Source organism: Mandrillus leucophaeus, unplaced genomic scaffold (assembly GCF_000951045.1).
Source record: "Mandrillus leucophaeus isolate KB7577 unplaced genomic scaffold, Mleu.le_1.0 Scaffold467, whole genome shotgun sequence".
In the NCBI taxonomy this organism is placed as follows: Eukaryota; Metazoa; Chordata; class Mammalia; order Primates; family Cercopithecidae; genus Mandrillus; species Mandrillus leucophaeus.
This window is the reverse complement of record NW_012104998.1, coordinates 722,054-736,171: the sequence shown is the minus strand read 5'-3', so window position 1 is coordinate 736,171 and position 14,118 is coordinate 722,054. Positions and strand designations below refer to the sequence as shown.

The window sequence follows — 14,118 nt, the reverse complement described above, 5'->3', positions numbered from 1 at the left end:
GTAATCCCAGCACTTTGGGAGGCCGAGGTGGGCAGATCACGAGGTCAGGAGATCAACACCATCCTAGCTAATACGGTGAACCCCTGTCTCTACTAAAAAAATAAAAATAAATTAGCTGGGTGTAGTGGTGGGCGCCTGTAGTCCCAGCTACTTGAGAGGCTGAGGCAGGAGAATGGCGTGAACCTGGGAGGCAGAGCTGAGATCACACCACCGCACTCCAGTCTGGGCGACAGAGCAAGATTCCCTCTCTCAAAAAAAAAAAGAAAGAAAAGGAGAGACTTTGTATGAGTTATTGGTTTGGCGTCCTCATTTCTATTTTGCATATTCAGGAAATACTGAAAGCCTTCAGAGTAGAATTTGTTAATAGACTGCTGTTGCATTGTATTTTTTTATATGCCCTACTGGGGACCCACTTGCAGTTCTGGTTCTCAGCTCCCCTCACTTAATGGACTGCAATCAGTCTCCTATACTTTGAAATCTAGGTCAAGAGCCCACTTCATACACATCATGAAAAGAGAAGGAAAAAGATACTCTGCAGAGGATCAGTAAAATACAGTACTGCTGTATTTTAACTGCTTTTTATCTTTTTTGGGGGGGAGAAGAACTTGTTTTTGCCTACTTTGCCCCTCAGACTTGCTTTATCTTTCCGACATTAGTGCTCATTATTTCCTAGCTTAGCTGTAAAAAGAAACATGTAGCCTCCCACCTTTGTTTTATATCCTGTTTCTTTTTTTTTTCTTGAGATGGAGTCTCACTCTATCGCCCAGGCTGGAGTGTAGGGACGCAATCATGACTCACTGCAACCTCAGCCTCCCGGGTAGCTGGGACTACAGGTGCATACCACCATGCCTGGCTATTTTTTTTTTTTTGTATTTTTAGTAGAGACAGGGTTTCACCATGTTGGCCAGGATGGTCTCAAACTCCTGACCTCAGGTGATCTGTCCACTTCGCCTCCCAAAGTGCCAGGATTACAGGTGTGAGCCATGGCACACAGCTATGTTGTCTAGTTTTAATAAACTCTATGAAACTCAAAACCAAAGCCATACTCAACATCTAGTGTTGTCTCTTGCTATTCCATCAAATGGTATAAAATTCAAGAAGAGTTATAATTTAAATTTAAGGTCGAGACAAATGTCATGCAAGACATTATTTAAATGACTTAATGCCAGAGATTTAAAAATTTATTTAAAAACTATAGGAGAGGCCAGGCGCACTGGCTCACACCTGTAATCCCAGCAGTTTCGGAGGCTGAGGCAGGCGGATCATCTGAGGTCAGGAATTCAAGAGCAGCCTGGCCAACATGGTGAAACCCCACTTCTACTAAAAATACAAAAATCACCCGGACTCAGTGGCATGTGCCTGTAATCCCAGCTACTCAGGAGGCTGCACTCCAGCCTGGGTGACACAGCGAGACTCCATCTCAAAAAAACAAACAAACAAACAAAAAAAACTTCCCCAGGAAAAAGGAAATCTAACCAGGAAAATGAAAAATAGTTGTTTGGAAGAATCATTTGTGCTGTACTTAGACCACTTCATAAAAAGGTATACTAAGAGATTCAGTGTGGGAAGACAAAAAAGTTCTGGCGATTAATAGTGATGATGTTTACAAAACAATGTGAACACATTTAATGCCACTTAACTATACAGTAAAAAATGGTCAAAACGGGCTGGGCGCAGTGGCTCATGCCTGTAATCCCAACACTTTGGGAGGCTGGGGTCGGCAGATCACGAGGTCAGGTGTTCGATACCAGTTTGGCCAACATGGTGAAACCCCATCTCTATTAAAAATACAAAAATAAGCCAGGTGTGGTGCATGCCTGTAATCCCAGCTACTCAGGAGGCTCAGGCAGGAGAATCACTTAAACCTGGGAGGCGGAGGCTGCAGTGAGCCGAGATTGTGCCACTGCACTCTAGCCTGGGCAAAGAGCAAGATTCTGTCTGAAGAAAAAAAAAAAGGTCAAAACGGTAAATTTTATTTTATATATATTTTACCACAATAAAGAAGGTATACTAATACACTACTTTTTAAAAAGAATTATAAATAACCATACTCCTTTATTTTAAGCTCAGTGATACTCTCACTTCTTTCTTAAAATTTTTTTTAATTTTAATTTTTTCTTTTTTTTTGAGACAGGTTCTCGCTATGTTGCCCAGGCTAGTCTCATATTCCTGGGCTCAGGCAATTCTCCTACCTCGGCCTCCCAAAGTGCTAAGATTACAGGCGTGGGCCACATGCCTGGCCTCACTTCTTAAAATATTCGTGTTAATAAACATTCTTCAGAAACTCAAGTTATTTTTTAAATTGTTTAACAAATTGCTTGAGCTTCCTCACTACAGGGTCTGCTGAAGAGAGGCACAGGAAGTACCTTTAGATCAGGTACGATGGCTCACGCCTGTAATCCCAGCACTTCGGGAAGCCAAGGTAGGAGGATCTCTTGAGGCCAGGAGTTTGAGACCAGCCTGGGCAACACAGTGACATCCTATCTCTACAGGAAATTTTAAAAAGCTTGGTGTGGTGGTTTGCACCACAGTCCAGCTACTCAGGAGGCTGAGATGGGAGGACTGGTCCAGCCCAGGAGGTCAAAGCTGCAGTGGGCTTATAATGGTGTCACGGTACACCAGCCTCCAGTCTGGGTGACAGAATGAGACCCTGTCTCTAAAAACAACAACAAAAAGTACCCTTAAAAGAAGTAAAAATAGGGCTGAGCGCGGTGGCTCATGCCTGTAATCCCAGCACTTTGGGAGGCAGAGGCTGACAGATCACGAGATCAGGAGATTTGAGAACATCCTGGCTAACATGGTGAAACCCCGTCTCTACTAAAAATACAAAAAAATTAGCCAGGCGTGGTGGCATGCACCTGTAGTTCCAGCTACTCTGGGAGGCTGAGCCAGCAGAATCGCTTGAACCCAGGAAGCAGAGGTTGCAGTGAGCCAAGATCGTGCCATTGTACTCCAGCCTGGGTGACAGCAAGACACCGTCTCAAAAAAAAAAAAAAAAAAAAAGTAAAAATATATTCTTTAGCCAGTGACATTGGCTCTTGTTTACAAAATTATCCAAACATTCTTTCAAGTCTTCCTGATTTTGAAAAATAGAGTCTCAACTGATATCTCTAAAATTTGAGGCTGAGTACAGTGGCTCATGCTTGTAATTTGAACACTTTAGGAGGCTGAGGTGGGAGGATCCCTTGAGGCCAGGAGTGTGAGGCTGTAGTGAGCTATCATGGTGCCACTGCACTCCAGCCTAGGTGACAAAGACCCCATCTCAAAAACAAACAAAACACAGGAAAAAAAAAAAAAAAATTCAAGATTTAGATTACGGATGGCTCCACAAAACAAATCTTGAGGGCAAGGATGTTTTAGTAATTTTACAATTGCCAGCTCTAGGCAGTATGCGACATTTTTGTAGGCACTCAGTGCTTTTAGAATAAATGACCTTATGCTGAGGAATGTGAAAAAAGATGTAAATCGGTGCTGTTTTATTGACAATGGGATATGTCAATGGGATATGAAGAATGAAATGTGCAACACAGGGTTTAGATGAAGTGACAGGAGACTCAGCATATTATGGAAATTCTTATCTTGATTTTGTGTATATAGAAATAAAGATGTATTGGGCTGGGCGCAGTAGCTCACGCCGGTAGTTCAGCACTTTGGGAGGCTGAGGCGGGCGGATCACAAGGTCACGAGTTCAAGATCAGTCTGGCGAACATGGTAAAATCCCGTCTCTACTAAAAATACCAAAATCAGCTGGATGCGGTGGTTCGTGCCAGCTACTCCAGGGGCTGAGGCAGGAGAACTGCTTGAACCCAGAAGGCAAGATCCTTCTTGGGTGCAATGAGCCAAGATCGTGCTACTGCACTGCAGCGTGGCGACAGACTGAGAATCCGTCTCGATAAATAAATAAATAAACAAAGCTGTACCTCTGGTTTTCTATACTTTCCAGGTCAAATCTCACTATCAGATGTTCCTGTTAACTTCAGTTTGACATCTTATCTAAAATGACTCCTAAAATATGTAATAATGATCATTACAATCCCTAAACCTACTGACTCTAACATCACAAAGAATTTTAAGAGGTCAAGGTTAAAAATCTAAAATTGGAAGTCATCAGCTAACAATGACATTTCAAGTCATGAGTTTGGATAAAAATAACCATGGAGATCAACATTCAGCAAAATACAGGCATAGTGGCCAGGCGTGGTGGCTCGCGCCTGTAATCTCAGCACTCTGGGAGGCTGAGGCAGGAAGATCACCTGAGGTCAGGAGTCTGAGACCAGCCTGGGAAACATGGTGAAACTCTGTCTCTACTACAAATACAAAAATTAGCCGGGCTAATTTTGAGTGGCGGACGCCTGTAATCCCGGCCACTCAAAATCGCTCGAATCTGGGAGGTGGAGGTTGCAGTGAGCCTGATGGCGCCACTGCACCCCCGCCTGGGTGACAAGAGTGAAACTCTTGTCTCAAAAAATAAACATACATATACACACACATACACACACACACACACACACACACAGAGGCATAGGATAGTTTGCTACAGTTACTAAACATAAGAATATCCTTTTTTTTTTTTTTTTTTGAGACGGAGTCTCGCTCTGTTGCCCAGGCTGGAGTGCAGTGGCGCAATCTTGTCTTACTGCAACCTTGCCTCCCGGGTTCAAGCGATTCCCCTGCTTCAGCCTCCCGAATAGCTGGGACTACAAGGGCATGCCACCACGACCGGCTAATTTTTTGTATTTTTAGTAGAGGCGGGGTTTCACCGTGTTAGTCAGGATGGTCTCGATCTCCTGACCTCATGATCCGCCCGCCTCGGCCTCCCAAAGTGCTAGGATCGCAGGCATGAGCCAACACACCCAACAAAGAATATCTTATTTTCTTGAGGTTTCATCAGGCTTTACTTTGCCAGAATACATCTATCCCATTTTTCAATAACTAGATCTGGCTACCACATTTCCTCAGTTTTAACGTGTGTGTTTAAAGAGACAGGGTCTTGTGTCGCTCAGGCTGGAGTGAAGCAGCGGGATAAAAGCTCACTGCAGACTTTTTCTGTCTATAAATCTTCAACACTTGGCTGCGCTGCAATCTCTCTGAGCCTGCCCGATTCGCGAATCGTTCTTTGCTCAAACTGTTAAATTTAACTTGGCTAAGGTTTTTCTTTTAACACTTCCTACTAACGCTACAGCCTAAAACCTCTCCGGCAAAGTGCTTTTTCAGGTGGCAACGTACCAATCTCAACAAGTTTGTGGGAGTAATGGGGAAGAGGACTAACTCTCTATTTTCTTTCAGAAAAAGGGTTAGGCACAAGGAGCTCTAAAGGCTTGTCCGAAGTCTGCTGCAAAGTCACAAACCACTCAGAACCAGGCCTTCCCACACCCAATTAATTCCAAGTGGTACTGTATCCGATTACCCCCATTTTCCAAGAGATAGTTTATTTTTTCCCTCTTTTCCCCTCCCCACTACACTTCCCACTCAGCCCTTTTTGAAATACAAAATAACCTCTCAACTCCCCTCACCAGACCAATCTCTACAGAGCAAATTCATCTACGAGATCCAAGACGCAACTCCCAGCTCTGGGGGTAGCCGCAGAAGGGTAAGCCTTTGAAAGCAAGCCCACTTGGTCACTTTTACAACTTAATTTCTGCTCAGAAAGGCGTCAACTACCCGGTAGATAAGGCACCAGCTAGCAATACCTCTTGCTCAATTCCTCTCGTACCTTATAAAATGCCCACTTTTTTGCTCCAAAGGCGAAACTGCATAAATGTGCCGCTTCCTCCAGGCTGGCTTCGGAAATAAAATCCCTCAGGGTTCGCTCTTGTTAATTGGCCTCTACGTGCGGCGAGCAACTAACTCGCTTTTCCGTTAGAGCACTCTGAGCTCTGGTCAATCTACCCCACAGGAGAGCAGAGACCAGCACAGCGACCCCAAGGAAGGCTTTTGGCTTCACCCCGCCTAAGTCCTCAAAGTCAGCGCCTGAAGCATATCCTTGCCCCCACCGCCTGCCTCTGGCTGTGGTCACTTACCCTTACAGGTAGTTCGCATCCACTGTAGCAGCGCCTGGTGGTCGGCAGGAACCACAATGCGAAGCCGCCGCAGCATCACTCCCTGCTTCTCGGTGGGAAATTTTACGTTGTAAGAGCAAGACGCACAGGCACTGGTTGGCATTGCGCATGCGCAAGCAGAGACCGCCCCACCCTCCGCGGAACCCGCCTCCAGTCTGCGAAGCCCTCAGTCCCACCCCTCTACGGAGGTTTCTCTTGCGCCTGGGAATCTCTGCCTACAGTCACACCTCCATCTCTCATCTTTCCGCTCTTAGCTGGGCGTGCTCCACCTAATCACTTTTCTTAAGGTGGATCGTCGAAGCATGACTTCTCCCCCCAAAATCACATCCCTAGACAGCCTCCTATTTTACCACTAACTTTACTACTGCAGTTATTCAGCGGTAGGAAACTGAAACCAAAAGCCAGTCGATGCAAATAAACATCTAAACTGTTTCAAGAGCCGCGCAGAAAGAACGCGGCGGCGTGCCCCGGAAGCGGAAGCGCATCCTCCTCTAGAAAGGCTGGACTACGCGGAGTGGTGACGTTTCCTCATTGGGCGGAAGGTTCGGTGGCACTCGTCGGTTTTCCAGCTGGTGGGAGTTGGCGACGCGGTGCTGGGCGTTGGGACCCTACTTTTAGTTTGGGAAGTTGGGTTGTGGGGTCATACCTGTCTGTCTGCTCCCAGTTTTCTTGGGTTTTTTTCCCCACGGCGTGGGGCCTCGCTAAGGAATTCCCGGCCCCTTAGGGCCACGGCGTTAGCGGTGTCTTTTGCGGTAAGTGTCTGTTTTTTCCCGTCCCACACTACGGAGGGGCAGCTAGGGGCAGCCCCAGCGCTGCTCAGGAGGCGAGAGACTCTGGGGGAAGTCTGCCTCCCTGGCCACCGGCAGTCGTTACCGAGACTGAGGTTCTGTGGCTCCTCTTTATCTCTTGTCTTCCATGAGAAGTTTTATTAAAGATGCACTGTGACCCTTTTGAGTTGTCTGCCGATTTACCTGCGCCAAATAAGATGTAGGCAGTTGCAGGCCTGACTCTTCGTTTTGTTTTCCTGAGCAGGAATTTAGATGAGGCTACTTCCCCGAAAATCTTTCTACTGGTACCAGACTTTTATTTTTCCTGTGTGTGTGTAGTGCTTAACACAATGTCCTGCGTGTAGTAGACGTTCAATAAATGAATATAGAATATCAGTTGAATGCCAATAATGATTTAAGATAGATCGATAGCTCTCTCTGTACCATTTGACGCTGCGACCATCCATTTCTTGAAACTTTCCCCTGCTGCCTTTCTTCATGCTATCCTCACCTGATTGTTTCACATGCTTAATTTAACAAAATATATACTTGTTCTTGGCTACAAGGATACAGAAATGAATAACAGTAACTCTGCTATTGAGAAGCTAACGCACATAAATATACATGATATCAAGATGGGTATTGAGAAACACTAGTTACGTGTAAAGAGCTATGGAAAGCTGTGGGAGAGCTAAAGTGCTCCTTAGGTGCTTTGTGACCCTCAGCCAGTTTCTATTCCAATCTAGCCTCAATATCCTCATCTACCTAGTAGGCTTGTCATGAGGAAGAAAGGAGATTAGGTAAGAGGTTTGGTTTGGTTTGGTTTAGTGCCTAGAACATAGCAATGGTGGTGCCAAAGGGGAGGGAAATATTTTCCTCAAATCCCTTTTCCTCAGTTTTTTTATGTGGCCAACTGGTATTTTCTACCTTAATATAGAGATTATGCAAAAGCATCTTCAGGCCTTCCTTCCAGATTACTCTTCTCACCCGATCTATTTGGAAATTCTGGACCTGCCACAGGATTACAGTAAGATAAACATAAATGTAGCTTTTTAAAAATTGATTTTCTTCTATGTGCCATGGAGAAAGGAAAAGGCTTGAGCATATGCCTCTTATCCCTCTTCCTTTTTTATTTTTCACTCTTCCTTTTTCTTTTCAACTTTAAGGCCAACCATTTCCAAGGAATTCTTTTGATTTTCGTTTTAATTTTCTTCTTGGTAGCATTTTGTGTAAAGATTCTTTTATGGTTGACCTCATAGCCAAAAAGTATCATAAAGAAATGATTCCCGGTGTTTTGAGTTATTTTACCTCTTGTTGTTAATTGACTTTTTTTGGTATACTTTTTTTGCTGTAGAACTATGAATTGGTGCTGTGGTATTTACATAAAATGAGTTTTAAAATTTGAAAAACAATTACTTTAATGAAGAGAAAGTTGCTTGATACTTCTTGATATAATTGAATATAACCTTTGGTGCTAAGTTAAGGCAGAGGTGGTATGATGCATTATTTATCTTTTGAAGTCTTGTGTTAAACTGTTATATTTGATTAGGAGTTAGAACTTCTGTCATGCTGGGACAATTTCTGGAGTACATAGTAGGTGTTTAATGAATGAGTAAATGAATACAAGTGGCAGCTCCATCCCAACCTCTAGTCTGTTGACTAGTTGCACTCTAATTCTCACAAGGAGCACTTTGGAAAATAATTTTCCCTTGACTTAATAATCTCAGTCATTACTAAAAATTGGAAATTAGAAAAAGGTATAAGAAAAATAAAAATTGCCGGGCCCAGTGGTTCACGCCTGTAATCCCAGCACTTTTGGAGGCCGAAGCAGGTGGATCACGAGGTCAGGAGTTCGAGACCAGCCTGGCCAAGATGTTGAAAACACGTCTCTACTAAAAATACAAAAAATTAGCTGGGTGCGGTGGCAGGCGCCTGTAATCCCAGCTACTCGGGAGGCCGAGGCAGGAGAATCGCTTGAATTCAGAGGGCAGAGGTTGCAGTGAGCCGAGATTGTGCACTCCAGCCTGGGCAACAGAGTAAGACTCCGCCTCAAAAGAAGAAAAAAAAAAAGTTGCTAGTTGCTCATCATCCAGATATGGCAAATGTTATTTTAACAGTTTATTAAAATATAATTCTTGGCTGGGCAGGATGGCTCAAACCTGTCCCAACACTTTGGGAGGCCGAGGCGGGTGGATCACAAGGTCAGGAGATTGAGACCATCGTGGCTAACAAGGTGAAACCCCATCTCTACTAAAAATACAAAAATTAGCTGGGCATTGTGGCACTCACCTGTAGTCGCAGCTACACGGGAGGCTGAGGCAAGAGAATCACTTGAACCTGGAAGGCAGTGGTTGCAGTGAGTCGAGATCGTGCCACTATACTCTAGCCTGGGCAACAGAGAGACTCTGTCTCAAAAAAAAAAAAAAAATATATATATATATATATATATGTATATATGCACACACACATAATTCTTACACAGTTCACCTAAAGTGTACAATTGAAAGGATTATAGTGTATTTACAAAGTTGTGCAACCATCACCATAATCAATTTTCATACATTTTTATCATCCCATGAAGAAACCCCATATCTATTAGCAATCATTCCCTATTTTACTCCATCTCCTGAGCCCTAAGCAACTATTAATCCACTTTCTGTCTCTATAGATTTGCGTATTCTGAACAATTCATATGGAACTATAATATGTGGTCTTTTGTGACTGGGTTTTTTCACTTAGTTTCGAAGATTAATCCATGTTGTAGCATGTGTTCAGTACTGCATTTCTTTTTATTGCCTACTGATATCCCGTTGTATTTTATTCTACGTTTTACTTATCCATTCATAAGTTGAAAGATACTTGGGTTGTTTCAACTTTTTGGCTATTATGAGTAATGCTGCTATGACCATTCATGTACAAGTATTTGGATGATATCTCATTAAGATTTTGATTTTCAATTCCCTGATGGCTAATATTTTTTAATACTTGTTTTTAGACTGTGTTTAACAAAATATGGATTGTATTACATATGCAGTTTTGTAGTCTGCCTTTTGCATTTAAGCCTGTTTTTAGCATTAGCAAGCATATTTTACAAAAGAATTTTCCTAATTTTTGCTCCCCTTTTTACTCCCCCCAAAACCATAATTCTTGGGAAACCTTGCTTAAATTAATATACCTAGAAAATACAATCCATGTTAATATATACCAAATTATTATTGGTTGTTACCATGGTATGGGAGCTGGTAGAATTAGGGGAATTATATTTTCTACCTTAAATATTTTTGTAATGTTTCAACTTTTACAATGAACGTATGTCACTTTGTAATCACAGAACATAAAGGTGAATTATTTCCCTGTGGAATAAGTAGATTCAGCATGAAAAACACTTCCTAAATTTGAAAGTCATAATTAACATTGTAAAGTTAGTCATTAAAATATATTTTACTAAGCTGGGCGCAGTGGCTCATGCCTGTAATCCCAGCACTTTGGGAGGCTGAGGCGGGCGGATCACAAGGTCAAGAGATCAAGACCATCCTGGCCAACATGGTGAAACCCCGTCTCTACTAAAAATACAAAAATTAGGTGGGCATGGTGGCATGCGCCTGTAGTCCTAGCTACTTGGGAGGCTGAGGCAGAAGAATTGCTTGAACCTGGGAGGCGGAAGTTGCAGTGAGCTGAGATCACGCCACTGCACTCTTGCCTGGTGACAGAACAAGACTCCATCTCAAAAAAAAAAAAATGTATGTGTTTGTGTGTCTGTGTGTGTGTGTGTGTATATATATATATATATATTTTACTAAATACAATACTTACAGGCCATTTTGTTAACTAAATTTACTTTTCTGTGGTCCTAGACTGTGAACACATATGCTGTGCAGAATTAAGAAAAATATTTAATATTAAAGTCAGAAAAGCAAATACTGGTTATTAGCCTTTGACTACTTTATAGAAAAGTATACGGTTGTCCCTTGGTATCTTGGGAGGATTGATTCCAGGACCAAAATCAGAGGATGCTCAAGTCCCTGATATAAAATGGCATAGTATTTGCTTATAACCTATGCACATCCTTCCATATACTTTAAAGCATCTCTAGATCATTTATAAATACCTAATACAAAATGTAAATAGTTGTTATACCATATTTATATACTTAAGTAAATACTCGTTATACTGTATTGTTTAGGAAATAATGACAAGAAAAGTCTGTACGTGTTCACTACAGGCACAATTTTTTTTCTGAACATTTTGATTTGTGGTTGGTTGAATCCATGGTTGTGAAGCCCCAGATACAGAAGGCTGATTATACTATGTAAAAGTAATTTTTCTAAGTATATTTAGTTCTTGAGGCTAGTATTGATTCAAAAAGTCATTGACAAGGACTTAGAAGAAAGAACTTTTGGCCAGGTGCAGTGGCTCACGCCTCTCTATAATCTGAGCACTTTGGGAGGCTGAGGCGGATGGATCATCTGAGGTCAGGAGTTCAAGACCAGCCTGACCAACATGGTGAAACCCTGTCTCTACTAAAAATACAAAAAATTACCTGGGCGTGGTGGCAGGCGCCTGTAATCCCAGCTGCTCTGGAGGTTGCAGTGAGCTGAGATTGCCCCATTGCACTCCATCCTGGGCAACAAGAGTGAAACTCCATCTCAAAAAATAAAAAAAGAACTTTTTTGTAGGGATTGTGTTGTAATAGGATTTGACATATCTGATCATTAGACTCTGTTTTATAATCTCAAATCAGACAAATCTGACATGAATATTTATAATTGTTTATGTAGAGGAAGGTGGGTTTTTAGACACTGCAGCTTCTGTTGAATAAGAATCTGGCAGTTGTAATTGGCACTAAATTTTAAAGATACCAGGAGTGGCTCCTGGATGATGGGACAGACACTTTAGTAAGATTGTTCAGAAAATGTCCACCTTACCTACACTCCAAATAATACAGAGATAGATACTCTGTATCATTAAAAAAAGAAAGGAAGTTAATAGTTAATCTGCTAGGTTTTTGAAGACAGCTTTATACGTATTGTCTCATTTAATCCTCACAACAGGCATTCAGGGTATCTACCTTGGTAATGGTATTATCTCCATTTTGCAAGTGAGGAAAGTGAGGCTCAGAGAGATTAAGTAAATGCCCAAAGTAACATAGCCAGTATATAACAGAGCTAGGATTTGAATCTAAGTCTGTCAGACTCCAAAATCTATGCTCTTTCCAGTACTTCACACTGCAGCAGTAAGTGTGATACTTGGCCCTGTGCTTACCTTAGGGCACCCCAAACTTCAGCCTGTTTCCATTGCTCACTATCTAAATCCTAGTCAGCCCCTAGTTAGAAGACCCTGTAACTCGAGCCAGGATCAGTCCTTGTATGTACTATTCTGATTGCAGTGATACTTATCATGTCTTTGTGAATGTTGCAATTATGCCTTCACAAAGAGGAATATATATCTTTAAATATGATTAAAATATGATTTCTCCCATTATGGCATAGCAGCAAAATTTGTCCTTGCAGTTTCCAGCAGGTATATTCAGCCCTATAATTTAAAGCATCATTCATACTCTAGCCAAAGGACTGTGGGAAGTCATTTTGCTTTTTTTGGCAGGGAATGGCTGTTCTATTCCCTATCCTACTTATATCGTAAAATTGTTGTAAGAGTGGATTGAGGTAATAGATATTCAACTGTAGAAAAGTACTGTGTGCTAATCTGTTACCTTTCTAAAAGCCCCATCTAAGTAGAGATTCTTCTTTTGTGAAATTCTAGCATATCCAGATTTATTTCTATAAATTCATTTTAGTTAGGCAAGAGAATCTTGAGAGTGTCCTTGAATTGTAGATTACTCCAATCTGAGATTAAGGCTTAGCTATTAACATACAAAAGATGTTTTGCACTTTACTGTACATATTAGAACAAGGTGAGATTAATTTTTAAGTATCTTGTTGGAAATGCATGACAGGGAAATTCTGAAGAAGAATTATAAGTAATGACAAATAGATATATTTAATGTACAGTATAAATTACCCAAGTTACTGATTTTCTTTTGATTTGTCATATTATCTTCATTGATTTATTTTGGTGGCTTTTAACAAGTATTTGCAATGCCTTTCATGACTTTAGTTCTTTGGTCTCACTTTTTCCCTAAGGCCTTAAATATATCATTTCATTCATTCATAATGTTCATTTTTATTAAGGATTTACTATGTAAGACTGAGGATAGATAAAGCAGTGAACTCACAGGAGAAAGCAAAAGAGGCAAAAATCCCTGCCCTTATGTAGGTTAAATTTTTTTTTTCTTTTTCTTTTTTTCTTTTTTTTTTTTTTTTGTTGAGATGGAGTTTTGCTCTTTCACCCAGGCTGAAGTGCAGTGGCACGATCTGGGCTCACCACAAGCTCCACCTCCTGGGTTCAAGTGATTCTCATGCCTCAGCCTTCTGAGTACTTGGGATTGCTGGCATCTGCCACCATGCCTGGCTAATTTTAATATTTTTAGTAGAGACGGGGTTTCACCATGTTGGCCAGGCTGGTCTCGAACTCCTGACCTCAGGAGATTCACCCACCTCGGCCTCCCAAAGTGCTGGGATTACAGGCATGAGCCACCGTGCCTAGCTGCAGCTTACATTTCAATAGTGAGATTATAGATGACAAATAATATAAATAAGCCATATGTCAGTTGATAATAGAACAATAGGAAAAAATATAGGGAAGGGGGTTGCAGTTTTAAATAAGTGATTAGGGAAGACCTCATTGAGTAATGGCATCTGGACAAATCTGAAGGAATTGAGGGAGGGAGTTATGTTGTCAAGCAGAGGAAGAGCATGCCGGCTAGTACCGAGACACTGAGGTGGAATGTGTAGCAGCAATGGCTAGGAGGTCAGTATGATTAAAATCATTCATGCGTGTGTGTGTGTGTGTGTGTGTGTGTGTGTGTGTGTGTGTGTATGTTGAGGGGGCCTTACAGTCCATTCTGCGGACTTTACATCTGTGTGTATTGAGATTTTAAGCAAAATTCTAACACGGAGTTTTCAGGAACACATCATCCTTGGACATTGTAGAGGAAACACTGTAAATGAAAGGTATTATTAGATGTTCTTATTTCTCTACTGAAATGCAAGATTTTATTTTATTGTTTTTGTGTTTTGTGTTTTTGAGACAGAGTTTTGCTCTTGTCACCCAGGCTGGAGTGCAGTGGCGCCATATCGGCTTACTGCAACTTCCACCTCCTGGTTCAAGCGATTCTCCTGCCTCAGTCTCCCGAGTAGCTGGGATTCTGGGCATGTGCCACCAACCACGGCTAA

At 41.9% G+C, this 14,118-nt stretch overlaps 1 protein-coding gene and 1 long non-coding RNA gene across 3 annotated transcripts in view; one reads left to right on the top strand and one right to left on the bottom strand.

Annotated features, from left to right (window-relative positions):
• LOC105550164 overlaps nt 1-6,129 on the bottom strand; it is a 17,723-nt gene extending 11,594 nt beyond the window's left edge. The window contains exon 1 of the long non-coding RNA XR_001007659.1: nt 6,021-6,129. This is a non-coding gene — a long non-coding RNA (uncharacterized LOC105550164). The remainder of the gene's footprint in view (nt 1-6,020) is intronic.
• A 105-nt stretch (nt 6,130-6,234) lies between these two features.
• The window catches only part of SRP54 (signal recognition particle 54kDa), a 48,846-nt gene continuing 40,962 nt past the window's right edge, over nt 6,235-14,118 (top strand). For both annotated transcript variants that reach the window (XM_011995051.1, XM_011995050.1), the window contains exon 1: nt 6,235-6,811. The gene's annotated coding sequence lies outside the window, so the exon portion shown is untranslated. The remainder of the gene's footprint in view (nt 6,812-14,118) is intronic.